This window comes from Rhinopithecus roxellana, chromosome 12 (genome assembly GCF_007565055.1).
Source record: "Rhinopithecus roxellana isolate Shanxi Qingling chromosome 12, ASM756505v1, whole genome shotgun sequence".
NCBI lineage: Eukaryota > Metazoa > Chordata > Mammalia > Primates > Cercopithecidae > Rhinopithecus > Rhinopithecus roxellana.
Genome location: NC_044560.1, coordinates 106,448,815 through 106,468,691, shown reverse-complemented (window position 1 = coordinate 106,468,691; position 19,877 = coordinate 106,448,815). Strand labels below are relative to the sequence as shown.

At 48.6% G+C, this 19,877-nt stretch overlaps 1 pseudogene; it reads right to left on the bottom strand.

Annotated features, from left to right (window-relative positions):
- Nucleotides 1-13,577: 13,577 nt before the first annotated feature.
- On the bottom strand, nt 13,578-17,194 carry LOC104673487 (annotated as a pseudogene).
- Nucleotides 17,195-19,877: the final 2,683 nt, after the last annotated feature.

The window sequence follows — 19,877 nt, the reverse complement described above, 5'->3', positions numbered from 1 at the left end:
CTTCAACATATGAATTTCAGGGATAAGGGGGCACAATTCAGTCCAGAGCATAAGACCTTTGTTCCCTGCCTGCAGTAATTTCTGGCCTCTTGTTTCCAAGCGGCTAAATTGATGTTGTTTAAGGACCCTTTTGGCAGTGCCCTGGTATATTAGACCATTTTTTTTTTTTTTTGAGATGGAGTCTCACTCTGTCACTCAGGCTGGAGTGGAATGGCGTGATGTCAGCTCACTGCAACCTCTGCCTTCCGGGTTCAAGTGATTCTCCTGCCTCAGCCTCCCAAGTAACTGGGATTACAGGTGTGCGCCACCATGCCCAGCTAATTTTTGTATTTTTAGTAGAGATGGGGTTTCACCATATTGACCAGGCTGACCTCGATCTCCTGACTTTGTGATCTACCTGCCTCAGTCTCCCAAAGTGCTGGGATTACAGGCGTGAGCCATCGTGCCTGGCCTATGAGTCCATTTTCACACTGCTTTGAAGAACTACCCGAGACTGGGTAATTTATAAAGGAAAGAGGTGTAATTGACTCACAGTTCCATATGGCTGTGGAGGCCTCAGGAAATCTATACTCTATGGCGGAAGGCAAAGGGGAAGCAAGACACCTTCTTCACAAGGCAGCAGGAAGGCGATGTGCCCAGTGAAGGGGAAAGATCCCCTTATAAAACCATTAGATCTCAGGAGAACTCACTCACTATCACGAGAACACCATATGGGAAACCGCACCCATGATTCAGTTGTCTCCACCTGGTCTCTCCCTTGACTCATGAGGATTATGGAAATGACAATTCAAGATGAGATTTGGGTGGGGACATGAAGCCTAACCATATCACCTGGGGAGGTGTCCATGAAAACTGCTGGCACCTGAGGACTATTGATTTCTGCTTTCAGGTAACAAGGAAGACTTTGGGACCCTGAGGAGTATGGCTGCAGCAGTCTTAAGCTTCGGACAGGGGCCTAGAGTGGTGGCTCATGCCTGTCATCCAAGCACTTTGGAAGGCCTAGGTGAATGGATTGCTTGAGTCCAGGAATTTCAGACCAGCCTGGGCAATATGTTGAGACCTAGTGTCTAAAAAAATGCAAAAATTATCTGGGTATGGTGACATGCACCTGTAGTCCCAGCTACTTGGGAGGCTGAGACAGGAGGCTCCTTGAGCCTGGGAGGTTGAGGCTGCAGCTACTGCACTCCAGCCTGGGCAACCGAGTGAGGTCCTGTCTCTTAACACAAACAAACAAAAACCTCTGGACAGCAAAAGCTCATCTCCCCTTCTCCTCAGGCACATGGCTGCCTGGCTGGGGACTACATTTCCCAGCCTCCCTTGAGGTTGGCTGTGGCCACATGACTGGGTCTTCCCCAGTGGCGTGCAAGTGGATATGACTTGTGCAATTTCCACTTCACCTGCTTTACCAGAGCAAGGAAATCTCTTGCTCTGGACTTTCTCTTTTTTCCCTTTCACGAAGTCACTCAGAGGTGGCACCTTAAATTATGCAAATGCTGACAAAGCATGAGGTCAGTGGCTCTCAAGGTGGGCATCAGAATTCCCCAGAGAGCTTGTTAAGGCACAGTTTTCTGGGTCCTGCCCCCAGAGCTTCTGACTTAGTAGGTCTGGGGTGAGACCTGGGAATGTGCATTTCCTATGAATTGCCAGGGGCTGCTGCTGGTCCCGGGACTAGACTTTAAGCAACCATCCGAAAGAATCTGGGTTCCTGAATGATTGCCACATGCACAGCCTCACAAGATAATTCACCCTGGAGCCACTACGGAAAAGAGAATTCAATTTGTTTTTCATGTTTAAGCCACGCTATTGTCTTACAATAAGATGACCAGTGAATTTTTGTTTCTCCTTTAGTCAGTTTGACTTAGATTTCTGTTGCTTGCCACTGAAAATGCCCTGATCACCATAGGTAACATTGACGGCCTTTGATTTACTCGTTCAGTAACTATTTATTGAAAATCCCACGCTGGGTGCTTTTTATTTTTTACTATTTTTTTTTTTGTTTTGTTTTTTTTTTTGATATGGAGCCTAGGCTGCAGTGTAGTGGCTTGATTTCGGATCATTGCAACCTCCGCCTCCCAGGTTCAAGCATTTCTCATGCCTCAGGCTCCTGAATAGCTGGGATTACAGGCATCCACAACCACGTCTGGCTAATTTTTTTTTTTTTTTTTTTTGTATTTTTAGTAGAGACAGGGTTTCGCCATGTTGGCCAGGCTGGTCTTGAACTCCTGACCTCAGGTGATCTGCTCTCCTCTACCTCCCAAACTGCTGGGATTACAGGCATGAGCCACTGCGCCCAGCCCTAGGTGCTTTTGAAAGCACTGGGCATACAGCAGTGAGTGAAGCAGTGAGTGAGTAAAAAGTTCCTGTCCTGTCCTTTCAGAGATTCTGATCTTTGTGTGAGGCAGCACACAATGAAGTATTTTAAAGACAAAATATAGGCAAATTCTCAAAGCAACTTTGAGAAGCAGACATCATTTTGAAATCCCATTCTACAGATAAGTGCACTGAGGCAGCAGTAGCAAAGCTGGAGTTTGAACCTAGTTCTGTGAGAGTTCAAAGGCTAAATTCTCTCTCTCTCTTTTTTTTTTTTGAGATAGCATCTTGCTGTGTTGTCCAGGCTGGAGTACAGTGGTGCAATTTTGGTTCCCTGCAACCTCTGCCTCCCGGGTTCAAATGATTCTCCTCCCTCAGCCTCCCGAGTAGCTGGGATTACAGGTGCCTGCCACCACGCCCGGCTAATTTTTGTATTTTTAGAAGAGATGGAGTTTCACCATGTTGGCCAGGTTGGTCTCGAACTCCTGACCTCAAGTGAGCTTGCCTTGGCCTCCCAAAATGCTGGGATTATAGGCATGAGCCACCACACCTGGCTCAAAGGCTAAACTCTTGACAGTGGGCCATGCTGCACCAAGAAGCTCCACTGGATTTATTTTGCCAAATCACTTGGGGAAAAGAAGAGGAAGATTCAGTCCATGGATCCTTAAGTACCATTCGAAGAGTGGCCTCCTTTTTCCAAATGTCGCCTTTTGTCTTCAAGGCAAATGTGGTGCCAGATCTTCAGCTCTCATGTCTCCTGCACAAACTCTCCCAGGCGTAAGAATAGACTCCACTCTCCAGAAATTCTAAGGAGGAAGTGACAGTCAGAGAAGGGAACAGGGCTATTACTGAGGCCAGAAGGCCCCTCTCCCCTTAGTGAGGCCCACGCTTGTGCCCAAAGCCTGTCTCTCTTCCTAAATAATGAAGTGTGGAAGAGTAGAGGCTTTGCAGCCAAGCAGACAGGATTTCATAACCCTGGTTCCAGTACTTCCCAGTGTGTGATCTTGGACCAGCAACTGGGCCTCTTTGAACCTCAGTCTCCTCCTCTATAAAAGTGGCACAATGGCTGGGCATGGTGGCTCACGTCTATAATCCCAGCACTTTGGGAGACCGAGGTGGGCAGATCACTTGAAGTCAGGAGTTTGAGACCAGCCTGGCCAACATGGTGAAACACCATCTCTGCTAAAAGTACAAAAATTGGCCAGGCGTGGTGGTGGGCACCTGTAATCTCAGCTAATCAGGAGGGCGAGGCAGGAGAATCTCTTGAACCCGGGAGGCGGAGGTTGCAGTGAGCCGAGATAGCGCCATTGCACTCTAGCCTGGGCAACAAGAGCAGAACTCTGTCTCAAAAACAAAACAAAAACCAACCAACCAAACAAAAAGGCACAGTAATAGCTTAATTCCCAAGTTTGTTCAGGACTCTGTGGGTCAGGAATGTGAAAAGGGTTTGACTGGTGTTCATTTCTGTTCCACATGGCATCATGTGATGAGGGCTGGAGGACTCACCTCCAAGATGGCTTCTTCACTCCCGTGTCTGGAAGCTTCTATTCTCCTAGGCCTTCTCACAGCTCCACGCTCTTAGGGGAGTTGCAATTCTTACACTGCAGGCTGGGAGCCAAAGAGATCAGGATGGAATCTGCTGGTTCCTTTAAAATGTAGATCCAGGCCTGGTGTCATTTCCTTGTTTTTTTTTTTTTTTTTTTTTTTTTTTTGAGCCAGGGTCTCACTCTGTCACCCACCCAGGCTGGAGTGCAGTGGCACCATCATAGCTCACTGCAGCCTCGACCTCCCAGGCTCAAGGGATCCTCTTGCTTCAGTCTCCCGAGTAGCTGGGACTACAAGTGCGGGCCACCAAGCCAGACTATTTTTGAAAGTTATTTTTGTGGCCGGGAGTAGTGGCTCATGCCAGTAATCCCAACACTTTGGGAGGCAGAGGTGGGCGGATTACCTGAGGTCGGGAGTTCAAGACCAGCCTGACCAATATGGAGAAACTCTGTCTCTACTAAAAATACAAAATTAGCCAGGTGTGGTGGCAGATGCCTGTAATCCTAGCTACTCGGGAGGCTGAGGCAGGAGAATTGCTTGAACCCAGGAGGTGGAGTTTGAGGTGAGCCGAGATCGTGCCATTGCACTCCAGCCTGGGCGACAAGAGTGAAACTCCATCTCACAACAAAACAAAAAAGTTATTTTTAGTAGAGTTGGGGTCTTTCTGTATTGCCCAGATTGGTCTTGCACTCCTGGGATCAAGCGATCCTCCCGCCTCTGCTTCTCAGTGTTGGGATTACAGGCGTCAGCCACCATGCCCAGCACAGTTCACATCTATCATATTCTATGAGTCAAAGCAGTCAAGGGTTCTATCCCAATCAGACTAAGACCAACAGGAACAAGCCTATTGTATTAAGTTGCTAGGGCAGCCTTAACAGACAGGAAGGGAGGGGAGTCGCCTTTTAGTTACAGTAGATACGGTCATGCTGTTCTCTAATCGACCACCAGATGGCGCGCTGGACTTAATATTAGTGCAGTTTGTAATTGCCCTTCCGAGAGCGGCCACCGCCACTCAAGCGACTGGACACTGGACTAAGTGCTTCTGTTAATTTTTAGGATAAGACGAGACTCTCACTTTCTTTGATAAAGTATAAATCTAGAAGAGCCCTAGGCTTTGATTACATCATGTTCATGGAAGGAGAGAAATGATTCTTTTCTGATTTGCCAGAGAAAACCAACCAGTGTTTATTCTTTAGGAAATACAGAGATGCTATTTAACCTCCTGATCACCATAGCAACGAATAATCAAGAACGACAACCAATCAGAATGCAGGTTTCTTTGGGACGTTCTTTTTTTTTTTTCAGATATTGCAACATTTTCTAAAAAAACTTAGACCCTTTTGTTCAAATTATCCTTTTAAGGAAAGACACAAATGAACAGAGTTAACAAATGAAGTTGATAACAGGAAAATTAACTGGAGCTCCTGGCTGCAGGGGAGAACAGAATGAATGTTTAGGGAATGTTCTCAATGTGCCACTCTATTAAAATTGATTTTTTTTTTTTCTTTGAGACAGAGTCTTGCTCTGTCACCCAGGCTGGAGTGCAGTGGCGTGATCTCGGTTCACTGCAAACTCTGCCTCCCGGGTTCAAGCGATTCTCCTGCCTCAGCCTCCGGAGTAGCAGGGATGATAGATGCCTGCCACCACGCCCAGCTATTTTTTTTTTTTTTGTATTTTTAGTAGGGATTGAGTTTCACCATGTTGGCCAGCTGGTCTCAAACTCCTGACCTCAAGTGATCCGCCCTCCTTGTCCTCCTAAAGTGAAAAAACTAATTCTTTAGAGCAATTTCATTATACAAAATAGAACCCCTTCCTATATAGCTGCAAGAGAGAAGGGACTCTTTTCTTTTATGTTTAAAAGCACTGTATTTGCTAAGCATGGTGGCTCACGCCTGTAATCCCAACACTGGGAATCTGAGGTGGGAGGAGATCACTTGAGCCCAGGAGGCCAAGGCTGCAGTGAGCTATGTTTGCACCACTGCACTCCAGCCTGGGCAATGGAGCGAGACCCTGTCTCAAAAAAAATGCAATAATTAAATATAATAAACACTTGAAACAAACTCTATGGGAATCACAGTCTCCAGATGAAGAGTTACATTTCAGAAGGAAACAACATAAGACCATTGGGCTTAACGTTCTGTCTTATAGGCAAGCTTTTTGCTTACAATTCACCCAGGAAATATACATAAAGTAAAATATGTGTATAGATCCAATGTCCATTCTTTTTTGTTTTGTTTTGTTTTGTTTTTATTTTGGTTTTGGTTCTTTTTTTGAGACTGAGTCTCGCTCTTGTCACCCAGGCTGGAGTGCAATGGCAAGATCTCACCTCCCTGCAACCTCTGCCTCCCAGATTCAAGCAATTCTCCTGCCTCAGCCTCCCAAGTAGCTGGGATTACAGGCATGCACCACCACGCCCGGCTAATTTTTGTATTTTTAGTAGAGACGGGGTTTTGCCATGTTGGCCCGGCTGGTCTCGAACTCCTGACCTCAGGTAATCTGCCCGCCTCAGCCTCCCAAAGTGCTGGGATTACAGGCGCGAGTCGCTGTGCCCGACCTCATTTTTTCATTTATTCAATTTACATTTACTGAGCATCTCCTCTGTGCCAGTATAATTCAGGAACATAGAAGTGAACAATTCGAACATAGGTTTCTGCTCATATGGACCTTACAATCTTGTAAGCCAATTAGAGCCTTCCCTTGCCTGCCTGGGAAACACCTCTGCCCACAGTCTGTCCAGTCCTGAGTTTCCCATTGTTACGGGTTTAACTGTGTTCCCTCCAGATTCCTGTGTTGAAGTCCTAACCTCCAGTACTTCAGAATATAACTATACTTGCAGAGAGGGTGTTTAGAGAGACAATTAAGTTAAAATAAGGTCTTTAGAATGGGCACCAACCCAACATGGCGGATGTCCTTATAAGAAGAGGAAATTTAGGGCAGGTGCAGTGGCTCACGCCTGTAATTCCAGCACTTTGGGAGGCCGAGGTGGGTGCATCACCTGAGCTCAGGAGTTCGAGAACAGCCTGGTCACGATGGCAAAATCCCGTCTCTACTGAAAATACAAAACTTAGCGAGCGTGGTGGTAGGTGCCTGTAGTCCCAGCTACTTGGGAGGATGAGGCAGGAGAATCGCTTGAACCTGGGAGGTGGAGGCTGCAGTGAGCCGAGATTGCACCACCGCACTCCAGCCTGGGCGATACAGTGAGACTCTGTCTCAAAAAAAAAAAAAAAAAAAAAAAAAAAAAAAAAAGAGAAGAGGAAATTTAGACACAGATGGTACAGAGGGAAGACCACGTGAAGACACAGGAAGAAGGCAGCCATCTGCAAGCCAAGGAGAGAGGCTGCAGAAGAAACTAATCCTGCCAAGTCCGTGATCTCAGATTTCTAGCTTCCAGAATTGTGAGTAAATAGATTTCTGTTGTTTAAGCCACCCAGTATATGTGCCCTAGCAAACTAATACACCCACCAATATCTTTGGAACTTGCAGCCAACAGCTTCAACTGTAGTTTTTATTTCATTTTGTTTTGCTTTGTTTTGTTTTCTGAGACAGGGTCTTACTCTGTTGCCCAGGCTGGAGTGCAGTGGCGTGATCATGGCTCACTGCAGCCTCAACCTCCTGGGCTCAGGTGATCCTCCCACCTCAGCCTCTCAAGTAGCTAAGACTGCATGTGTGCTAATTTTTTTTTTTTTTTTTTTTTTTTTTTTTTTTTTTTTTTTTTTTTTTTTTTGTAGAGATGGGGTTTCACCATGCTTCCCAGGCTGTTCTTAAACTCCTGGCCTCAAGTGATCCACCGGCCTTGGCCACCCAAAGTAGTGCTGAGATTATAGATGTGACTCACTGTGCCCAGCCTTAAACCATAGTTTTAACCAAGCCAGAATCTAAGTATCTGAAACTGTTTTAAAAAAATTTCTGGGCCGGGCACGGTGGCTCAAGCCTGTAATCCCAGCACTTTGGGAGGCCGAGACGGGCGGATCACAAGGTCAGGAGATCGAGACCATCCTGGCGAACACGGTGAAACCCCGTCTCTACTAAAAAAAAAATACAAAAAACTAGCCGGGCGAGGTGGCGGGCGCCTGTAGTCCCAGCTACTCGGGAGGCTGAGGCAGGAGAATGGCGTAAACCCGGGAGGCGGAGCTTGCAGTGAGCTGAGATCCGGCCACTGCACTCCAGCCTGGGCGATAGAGCGAGACTCCGTCTCAAAAAAAAAAAAAAAAAAAAAAATTTCTGGCCAGGCACGGTGGATCATGCCTGTAATCCTAGCACTTTGGGAGGCCAAGGCAGGCGGACCACCTGAGGTCAGGAGTTCAAGACCAGCGTGGCCAACATGACAAAACCCCATCTCTATTAAAAAATACAAAAATTAGCTGGGCGTGGTGGCGTGTGCCTGTAATCTCAGCTACTCGTAAGGCTGAGACAGGAGAATTGCTTGAATCTGGGAGGCAGAGGTTGCAGTGAGCCGAGATCACACCACTGCACTCCAGCTTTCTCAAAAAATAATAAGTAAATAAAATAATAAAGAAAGAAAATAATAAGTAAATAAAATAATAAATAAAGAAAATTCCCACTAGTAGATGAGTAACTTGTCCCCATACATACACACAGTTTTCTGTTAACTTTTCCACAGATGGGAAGTGCATGTATCTTATACTCTTGGGAGGTGCTTCCCCAAAGGCTTCTGGGTTTGCTGTTTCCTGCCCAATCACAGATCCGTGTTTGATTCCCTCAGCTAAATCTTCTGACACAAGAAATCCATTTTAGGTCTTTCAACTTCCATCAAGTGCTACAGTGTGGTTAAGGGTGCAGTTTTAGTTTCTGCACCTACAGAACTGGGTACTGATATGCTGTGGCTGTGTCCCCACCCAAATCTCAGCTCAAATTGTAGCTCCCATAATTCCCTCGTGTTGTGGGAGGGACCCAGTGGGAGACAGTTGAATCATGGGGGTGGTTTCCCCCATGCTGTTCTCGTGGTAGTGAATAAGTCTCACGAGATCTAATGGTTTTATAAGGGAAAACCCCTTTTCCCTGGCTCTCACTCTCTTGTCTGTCATCATGTGAGACGTGACTTTTACCTTCCGCCATCATTGTGAGGTCTCCCCAGCCACGTGGAACTGTAAGTCTATTAAAACTCTTTCTTTTGTTAATTGCCCAGTCTCGGGTATATCTTTATCAGCAGTGTGAAAACGGACTAATACAGGTACTATTGATGTCAGCCTTACAGAGTTGTTGTGAAGATTAAATGACATAATAATAGTAGCTTATGGTTACTATATTCTAAATACTATTTGTTTCAACACTTTATTGCTGCATAACAAACTACCCCAGAATGTTGTGGTTTAAACAGTAATTATTGGCCAGGTGCAGTGGTTCATGCCTGTAATCTTAGTACTAAGGGAGGCTGAAGCAGGTGGGTTGCTTGAGCCCAGGAATTCAAGACCAGCTTGGGCAACATGGTGAAACTCCATCTCTACAAAAAAGTACAGAAAAATTAGCCAGGTTTGGTGGTGCACACCTGTAGTCCTAGCTACCTGGGAGATTGATGTGGGGGAGGACTGCTTGAGTTCAGGCGGTCGAGGCTGCAGTGAGCCATGATCGCACCACTGCACTCCAACCTTGGTGACAGAGTGACACCTTGTCTAAAAATAATAATGATAACAATTATTATTATTATTATAATTATATAATAATAATATATAATATATAAAAGTATATAAAAATAGTATATTATTGTAATTTTAATTATTATTATTATTATTATTTTATTGTCTCTTACGATTCCCTGGGTTAACAGGGCTCAACAGGACGGTTTTCATGCTTCCTGCAATGTTGGTTGGGCTGCAGTCACACGGGGGCTTGAATGAGCTGGAACACCCAAGATGGTGCACTCATATGCCTGCCAGTTGATGTTGACTGTTGGCTGGGGTTTCAACTGGGGCTGTCAACTGTAGCAACTACCCATAGCCTCTCTATGTGCCTTGGGCTTCCGCAGCATGGTGGCTGTGTTCTCAGGGACAATGTCCCAAGAGCAAGTGTTCTAAGAGTCAGTAAGCAGAAGCCACCAGTCTTCTTGAAGTCTACATCCCACATCAGTAACAGTGTTACTTCCATCTCATTCTATAAACTCCACCTCTGGATGGGGAGAAGGATAAGGAATTTGTACTCATCTTTAAGCCATCATGCTACTCGAGAAACTTTACACGTATTAACTCAACGAATCCTCAATCTCATATAGGCATTACTGTTACCATAATTTTACAGTCGAGGATGCTGAGATAGAGGTCTCCCGTCAGGGCAGTCCTGCTGTTCTGTGATTGTCCAGCAGGGGCGCTCCACATGCAGTCATCATCACCGGCGGGATTCCCACCATGTTCCTACATCCTCATAGCTACGGCTTGTGTTTGCATAGCACCGGGAGCGGTGCTAAATGCTTTGCGTAAGGAATCACGACTGAACTTAACAAGAATGTCCTGAGGTTGAGTTTTACAGGTGAGGACGTTAAGCCTCAGGGAGTTGAGGCCAAACATAACATGTAGCAGACTGAGACTCAGACCAGGACCGTCTGGCTCCAAACCCGTGCCCTTGGCCACTTCCCCACAGTGACAACAGCAGCAATAACTGCATGGCTCATGCCTGTAATCCAGCACTTTGGGAGGCTGAGGCAGGAAGATTGCTTGAGTCCAGGAGTTTGGGACCAGCCTGGGTAACATAGTGAGACCCATTTCTATACAAAAAATTAGCAGGCGTGGTGGCATGAGCCTGTGGTCTCAGCTGCTTGGGAGGCTGAGGTGGGAGGATTGCTTTAGCCTAGGAGGCAGAGGTTTCAGTGAGCTGAGATTGCACTACCATACTCCAGCCTGAGTGACGGAGTAATATCCCCCTCTGCAAAACACAACACAACAAAACAAAACAAAACAAAACAAAAAAACAAGCAAACAACAACAGCTAATTGGTATAGAAGACCCTCTATGTACCAGGCACAGGCTGCGTGTGTGTGTGTGTGTGTGTGTGTGTGTGTGTGTGTGTGTGTGAGATAAGTTACAATAACAACCCTATAAAGCACAAAATAGTATCCTTCCCACTTTGCAAATAAACAAATCGAGACCCAGAGAAGTTAAATATCTATCTAAGGTGGTAAACGGTGGATTCAGGATTTGAGTCTAGGAAGCCTGAGTTGGGGAGAGGGGCTGGGGAGAGGAAGATATGAGGCAGAAAAGCAAGACTTACTTGTTTATTTATTCATGGATTCGACACATATTTATTGAGTTCTGACAATGTGCCAAGCACTGGGGACACAACAGTGAAAAAAATTTGTCCCCACGGTGGTCAGTCTGGTGGGGAAGATAAGATCTCATCAGCCACATGGGAAGAGGTATTGCCTCTGATGGAGGGCGGGTGATGTGTTAGATTATTTTGTTGTTCCATTCGCCGCCTCCCTGTAGAAGGATATAGGTCCCTGACTGTTGCCATGTGGCTTGGGTGCCCCTATGGGAGGAGATGCATTCTTATCCCAAAGAGGCAACTTGTGACTTGCATTGGTCTGTGTTGTATGAGTGGCCATGCTGTGAGCCCCTGCAGAGCAGATCCAAACAGGGGCTCTCCCTTCTGCCTGATCCACAGCCATTACTGCCAACACGTATGTAAAAATAAACCTTTAGGCTGGGCGCGGTGGCTCACACCTGTAATCCCAACACTTTGGAAGGCCAAGGCAGGCAGATCACTTGAGGTCAGGAGTTCGAGATCAGCTTGGCCAACGTGGTGAAACCTCGTCTCTACTAAAAAAAAAAAAAAAAAAAAAAAATTAGCTGGGTGTGGTGGTATGGGCCTGTAGTCCCAGCTACTTGGGAGGCTGAGGCAGGATTGCTTGAATCTGGGAGGCAGAGGTTGCAGTGATCCCAGACGGCGCCACTGTATTCCAGCCTGGGTGACAGAGTGAGACTCTGTCTCAAAAAGAAAAAAGAAAAGAAAAGAAATCTTAATTGTTGCAAGGCACTGGGACTTCAGGGGTCTTTGTTACTGAGATAAACACAGTGACAGCCCTCCAAGGTAGGGAGTGAGCTGGCACCAGAGTCATAGCAGGTAACTTGTTGTTCATGTAACCTCAGAACCAGCCTAACCTAGTTCAACTTTGTGGAATAAAATGGTGAGTTGTTTCTTCAGTTGCCATGGACCCCCAGGTTGAAGTTCACATATGCTGAGCAGGCCCAGATGAGCCAAACACAAAACTGTGGGTGGAACCTAAGTGTTCAGACCAAGGAATGGGACAGTGAAGAAGTGGACACCAGGCTGGTGATGGTGGCTTGTGTCTATCACCTCCGCACTTTGGGAGGCTGAGGCAGGAGGGTCACTTGAGTCTGTAGTTCAAGACCAGGCCCCAGGAGGCCATGCGCGCCCTCTTGGCCAGGGGCTTCCTGGACGCCTTGTCCTCGGGCTCCCATGCCTTGCTCTCCATGTCCTCGAACTCTGCATCTGCTGCCCCTGCAGCTTCCTTTCCCAACTATATGTCCTCACTGGCAGACTGGAAAGCGGCGTAGTCCTTTGGTTGCCTTTGGTGTATTTGAATTTCCCACCTCCCCACACTTTTCCTCTTTCCCTCTTCCCCAGGTGGTGCTCCCGGCTGCAGCAATGCCTGAGCCACCAGGGGGCGCACCGCCAGCTCCAGGAACCACCTTGCTCTTTTTGTCCTTTTTGTCTCTTTTAATCCTCGCCCCAGATCCTGAGGAGACCAGGCTCAGCCTTCCTCCCCTGGGGAGGGGGATCTGGCTGCGCCAAGGTGAAAATGCACTCCAGAAGGTTCCTGTCGTCTCAGGCCTCCCGCAGCACCATGGTGTCCTTGGACAGCACAGACAAGACCTGCGAGAGGGCGTCTTTTTTTCTTCCTCATTCCTCCAGCCCAGAGAGTTGATCACAGAAGCAATTTTCTTTTCTTTTCTTTCTTTCTTTCTTTCTCTCTTTCTCTCTCTTTCTTTCTTTTGATCACAGAAACAATTTTCCCCTCCCTCCCTCCCCCTTTCCTTCCTTCCTTCCTTCCTTTCTTCCTTCCTTCCTTCCCTCCCTCCCTCTTTCCCTCCTTCCCTCCCTCCCTCCCTCCTTCCTTCCTTCCTTCCTGCCTTCTTCTTTCTTTCTCTTTCTTTCTTTCTTTCCTTCTCTCTCTCTCCTTCCTTCCTTCCTTCCTTCCTTCCTTCCTTCCTTTCTTCCTTCTTTCCTTTCTTCCTTCCTTCCTTCCTTGATGGAGTCTTGCTCTGTCGCCCAAGCTGGAGTACAGTGGCACAATCTCAGCTCACTGCAAACTCTGCCACCCAGGCTCCAGCAATTCTCCTGCCTCAGCCTCCCGAGTAGCTGTGATTACAGGTACACACCACCACGCCCAGCTAATTTTTGTATTTTTTAGAGAAACAGGGTTTCACTATGTTGGCCAGGCTGGTCTTGAACTTCTGACCTCAAGTGATCTGCCCACCTTGGCCTCCCAGAGTGTTGGGATTACAGGCATGAGCCACCGTGCCCCGCCTCAGAAGCGATTTTCAACACCTCCTGGCTGCTTTTGGTGTCTGAAAGGCTGGTACAGGCCACAGTGGTCAGGAACTCAGGGTCCTCCAGCCCTGCTCTGTGACCTGGTGGTTGCACCCGCCCACTTTCTTACAGTCCTTTGGCATCTAATTCACGTATGTCTCTGCTGGTCAGAACCATCATGTGAGAGTCACTGCTCCTGCCTTCTTTGACGGTCAAGTGCATCAAATCAGAGGACTTTCTTCCGTCATCTCCTGTTTGGCTTTGTCTGTCCTGGTCTGGTCACCAGGGGCAAGAACTCCATGGGACCATCTGCCTCGTCTTTGTGGCTTCAGACAGTCCACTTCTTGTGAACTTGCTCCCTGGCTGCTGCCTGGAGCGCTGTGTATAGGCTGCCGTCATTGTCAGCTCTGCTCAAGCCCCTCATCTGCCTCCTTGATCTTGATGTCCAAGATCTCCTGGGGAACTTCCTTGGATTCCTTCTTTGCCAAGGGAAATGGACACATCCCTCGGGCCCTTTTTTAGCTTCTGGCTTGACTTCTGTGACCCCCTACTCTTCTTGCTGCTATTGCTTGTAGCCCCAGGAGGGGGACTGGCCTTCCTGATGACTGTCCCAACACCTGGGCCGGGGTCTCCGAAGTGGGAGGGGTGGGTGCCTCCCCGGGGGTCCCAGCAACCGCGGCCTGCGTGGGCCCGTCATCCAGCAGCAGGCATCTCATCGGCTTCAGGACCCTCGTGTCCTGAGCACGGTCCTTCCACAGAACCCTCCAGATCCCATCCTTGCCCGGGATCTCTGTGGGGATGGCAGCGTGATTGACGTCCTCCACAAACTCCACCAGGGCGGCCTGGGCCTTCTCATTCATCAAGACCTTCATGTGTCGCAACCTGAATGTGCCCAGGGGCAGGAGGGTCGGCTGCAGGATGGCTTCAACATCCGTCTGCTCCAGGCCCTCCGGGATGCCGGTGACCAGCAGGGCCCTGTGCGCGTCCACGTCCAGGCTCCGGAACCAGTCCTGCAAAATGCTCATGGCCAGGGTGCCGCCCCCTCGGCGCTGATCTTGGAGCAGCAGGGAGCCAGAGATAGGGGTGGGCTGCAGCGCACGGTGTCAATGCAACCCTGGCAAGCCACCCGCAGGGCTTAGAGTCCCGGTTTCAGTGAATGTGGCAAGGTTGGAGTGGGGATAAGGGCTCGGGTGTCCTGGCTGCCTGCTGGCTGGCTAGACACAGTGATCTTTCCCCAGGACCCCTCCCCAGAGCTGTCTGAGGATCTGCAGGAGACTACGGATCTGTTCTCCAGGGATGCACATGGGTTCCTTTGAGGGCAGCGGCTCCCTCTCAGAGCTAGCAGATGAGGAAACTCCTCCTGCTCCAGCCACATGGGGACACCCCCTCCTCCCTGTTGCCCCTTACTTAATCCTGTTGGTTCCTCTGTGCCTCATCAGCCACTGCAGCAGGCCTGGGTTCCGGGATGGGCCTGTCTCTCCACCATTGGCTACCGCTGTTTCCATGACAACCGTTTTCAGATTGTTGCAGGAACTGAGCATTTTTTGTTTTAAGAAGCCCACTGAAAACAAGACTATGCATCTTGTTTATTTACTGGCGTCTTTCCTGACTCCGGGAGACAGACCTCACACAGAGAGTTAGGCTTAGTCAGTGGGACCGGGCCTTCCTCTGGGGCACCAGGCTCCAGATCTAGGGTGAGTTTGATGTTTAGGACCCAGTGTGGGCCAGGTGAAACAGAGACTGAGTGAAGGCTGTGTGGTGTGCTGCCTGATGCAGGGGCACAGAGCCTATCAAGGTAAAAAAAAAAAAAAAAAAAAAAAAAAAAAAAAAACCCACCACCAGCTGGGCACGGTGGCTCATGCCTGTAATCCCAGCACTTTGGGAGGCGAATCACTTGAGGTCAGGAATTTGAGACCAGCCTGGCCAACATGCTGAAACACTGTCTCTACTGAAAATACAAAATTAACCAGACATGGTGGTGTGCACCTGTGATCCTAGCTACTCAGGAGGCTGAGGCAGGAGAACCGCTTGAACCCGAGAGGCGGAGGTTGCAGTGAGTAGAGATCGCACCACTGCACTCCAGCCTGGGAGACAGGGCGAGATTCTGTCTCAAAAAAAAAGAAAAGAAAAGAAAACAAAACAAAACAAAAGACAAGACCACGACCTCTGGGCAGCCACTGCTACCATGACCGTGCTGGGGCCTGCTGTGCAGTGGGAAGTAGGCGGGGTGCTCAGGTGAGGACGTGCTGGTGGAGGGGGAATCTTTGGGCTTCAGGAAGAACCCTGGGATACCTGCAAATTATCACGTGATGTCACCCAAGAGGTCACTTTCATGTCTTGCTAACTGTCCCACTAGCACCCCAAGTGTGGCCCCAGTACTTTCCTGGGCTGCACCCTGTGTCTGGGAACACTGTCATGGCGAGCCAAGCCCCAGGCCCTAGGATGAGCCCCAAGGTTTATTCATTCATGCATCCCTTCTTCCACCTGGGCAACATAAAAGAGAGAAAAATCAGCTGTTTCTTATCCTCAGCCCAACCCATGGCTGGTCACAGCCTCTGGTCTGCCCTCTCTGCAAGCTTGGGTCTGCCCTGCAAATGCAGGGATTGAGAATACGCCTGCCAGACAGGTCTGCTCCAGGGATGGTGACACCATCTGTACCAGGCAGCTGTCATCTTATTCCCTATTGACAAGAGCCCCAGAGCCCCAGGAACAAGGTGAAAAGACTCAGGAGTACGGCAAATGATGGTGCCAGGTCTTAAAAACTCCAGAAGACCCTTTCCCTGTCCCCCTAACTCCTGGTCCAGCATTTGGAGCCAGATGTACTGTCTGGCAGGGCACTGAGAAGACCCCCCATCCTCCTTCCCTTGGAGGCTCAGAGAATGCTTAGAGGAGTGGGATACACAGTACTGTTTAGGTCCCAAATACAGAAATCCAAGTTAGCCTTGGATAAGCAGGTTAGTGAAAAAGGAATTCATTGGCTTATATTACTATGAAGTCCAGGGCTGATCCTGGCTTCAGGCATGGCTGGTTCTAGGGCCCTTCATTCATTAATTTAGCCCAGGACTCAGGGCTGACTCCTATTGGAGGAATTGGATCATGTGCTTGGCCCTGCCCCAGTCACAGTGACCAGGGAGGGAGAGAGTACACTGATTGGCCAGACTTGGGTGGGCAGGGGATTGGGTGAGCCCTGTAGGACTCACCTGGCGGGAGAGTGGGGCGGGGCGGGGGGCGGTTCCCTGGAGAGAAATGGAGGTGAATCCCTCAGGAGAGGGAAGTGGACTCTGGGCTGGAAAGCAGGAGACTGCCCTAAAGGCATGATGGCATTAGTGAGACTCACTGTACCTGGATTGGGGAGGGACTGAAGGGAGTATGGGACCCTCTCCAGGAGCCCTAGGGCTTTGGCTTTCAACAGACTCCTGGCAGCATCCCCAGACAGCCTCAGCAGGATGAATTTTGGGGGTCCTGGGAGCCTGAAGCGTGTACTCTTGGCTAGTAGGTCTGGGATCTTGTCTTCTTGGCTGTGGGTGTTTGTTGGAGAATGTCTCAGTTTCTTGCTGGGAGAGAGGGAGAGGGTGTCACTCATTGAGTGCTCATTGGTTTAACCCCGTAGACTTCATTCATTCATTCATTCATTCATTCATTCATTCTTTCTTTCTTTCTTTCTGTAGTGCCTCTGCAGGGCCCTGAGGACGTCATGATGACTGAAGCCCTGCCTCCTGGAGCACAGTGAAAGCCTGGATTCTTAGGGGAGGTGAGTAGGAGGAGCTGGAGCTAACCCTGGATCAGGACAGGCTTACTCAGAGGAGGTGACATTGAGCTGAAGGGAGGAGGTGACCATTTGTGGGAGGTGGGGGTAGGGAAAGGGAAGAAGTGCTTTCGAGGCAGCCAATGGGCTAAGATCCCAGTGACTAAATGGAGAACAGGATGTCTAAGGAGCTGAGGGTGGAAGGGTGTGGCTGAGCAGCGGGATGGAGGTTAGGGAGGAGGTGGCAGGGCCAGGTACAGAGGGCCTTGTGGGTTGGTCACGTAAGGGTATGGCCAAGGAACAGAAGGCTGGGGGGTCACCAAGGCCAGAGCTGGAAGCTTCTCTGTGGCTTATGTGCTGTGTGACACTGGGAAAGTTAAATGACCTCTCTGAGCCTCACTTTCCTCATTTATAAGATATTCTCAGAGTTGCTGTGTTGAGTTAGGCACGTGGAAGATTTAGCACAGGTACTGATCACAGTAGGGTTTTAAGTATCGATTATTGGTGTCTATCCTTATTTTCATAATTCCCTTTTGTGTGAAGAACAGGCTGTTGCTGTATGAGGAATTTGCTGGGTCAGAGCGCCCTCTGGTGGGCCTGGGGAGCCAGTTCAGGGAAGAAAGATGAAACCAGAGGTTTTGATTTTAAAGGGCACCACCCTCCGTCCCCCTCTTATTCTCTCCCTTCCTCCCTTTCCTTTCCTTTCTTCCCTCCACATGCATTCACCAGGGTTGATCCTGCTTAGATGGGGACAGAAACAGCCCAGGCCCTACCTTCCCAGGGGTTTACAGCCCAGCCACAACAAACTTTTAACTATTTATTCATTGGATCTGCTTTTGTTTTGGGCATTGGCATGCACAGGGGAGGGAGATGGCCATACGACTGTTGTCAACGTTCAAAATCAAAATACGGTTTATATGAGAAAGGTAAGAGAAAGGAGAGAAAACTTCATTCTGAAGGCTGGGTGCAGTGGCTCACACCTGTAATCCCTGCTCCTTGGCAGACTAACAGGGGAGGATCACTTGAGGCGGGGAGGACAAGGCTGTTGCAGTGAGCCATAATTGCGCCATTGCACTCCAGTCTGGGTAACAGAGCAAGACTCTGTCTCAAAAAGAAAAGAAAAATATGGCCGGGCGCGGTGGCTCGCTCCTGTAATCCCAGCACTTTGGGAGGCTGAGGTGGGTGGATCACAAGGTCAGGAGATCAAGACCATCCTGGCTAACACAGTGAAACCCTATCTCTGCTAAAAATACAAAAAATTAGCTGGTTGTGGTGGCGGGCGCCTGTAGGCCCAGCTACTCAGGAGGCTGAGGCAGGAGAATGGTGTGAACCTGGGAAGTGGAGCTTGCAGTGAGCTGAGATTGCACCACTGCACTCTAGCCTGGGTGACAGAGCGAGACTCCGTCTTAAAAAAAAAAAAATACAACTTTTGACTGAAAACAATGAGTTGTGTTTTCACATTTTGGGGGGCAAATTGATTAAATTGATTATCCAGAAACTAGAAAAGAGAAGGATGACTGGGGGCATGAAAAAAAGGTTGATTTTTTGTTTTTTTTTTTAGAGACAGGGTGTTCCTATGTTGCCCAGGCTGGTCTTGAACGCCTGGCCTCAAGCTATCTTCCTGTCTTGGCCTCCCAAGGTGTTGGGATTACAGGCATTAGCCACTGTGCCCAGCCAAGAAAGCACTTTTTTGATATTTGGGATTTTCCAGAAAACCTGAAGAGCTTAGCTGTGGAGCATTTGTAGGAGACTGTCTCTGACATCTGCTGTGACCTCCTGTTGGCAACGGTCCACAGTTAGTCCAGGTGACCCCATTCCTTTCTCATGGTTTCCTCAAGGTCTGTTTTTTTGTTTGTTTGTTTGTTTGTTTTTTGAGACGGAGTCTTGCTCTGTCACCCAGGCTGGAGTGCAGTGGTGTGATCTTGGCTCACTGCAACCTCCGTCTCATGGGTTCAAGGGAGTCTCCTGCCTCAGCCTCCTAAGTAGCTGGGACTACAGGCATGAGCCACCAGGCCTGGCTAATTTTTGTATTTTTAGTAGATACGGGGTTTCACCTTGTTGGCCAGGCTGGTCTTGAACTCCTGACTTCAGGTGATCCGCCTGCTTCAGCCTCCCAAAATGCTGGGTTTACAGACGTGAGCCACTTTGCCTGGCCACTCAAGGTCTGCTTTATCTCTTTCTATGTCTATATCCACAGTAATATCTATGTCTACATTGATGTTTATGTCTATATCCATGTCTACACCCACAGCTGTATCCTAATCTATACCTACACCATATGGACAGCTATATCCTTATTGGTAACTTATCCTCTATGTGCAACTATATCCACATCGCCATCTACATTCAGATCAGTCTCCCTCTCTCTGTCCATGTCTGTGTTCATTTTCTAGAGCTGCTGTCATAAATTCTCACAAACTTAGTGGCTAAAAATAACAGACACTTATTTTCTCACAGTTCCGGAGGCCAGATGTTCAAAACAAAGATGCCAGCAGGGCCACATTGGCTCTGAAGGTTCTAGGGGAGAATCCTTTCTTGGCCTCCTCCACCTTCTGGTGGTTCTTGACGTCTCTTGGCTCCAGTCTCTGGCCTTCTCCTCTTCTCTGTGTCTTTTCTTTTGCTATGTCTTTTTTTTGGAAGAGACGGGACAGGGACAGAGTCTCGCTCCATCGTCCAGGCTGGAGTGCAGTGGTGTGATCTCTGCTCACTGCAACCTCTGCCTCCCGATTCTCTTGCCTCAGCCTCCTGAGTAGCTAGGATTACAGGTGTGAGCCAC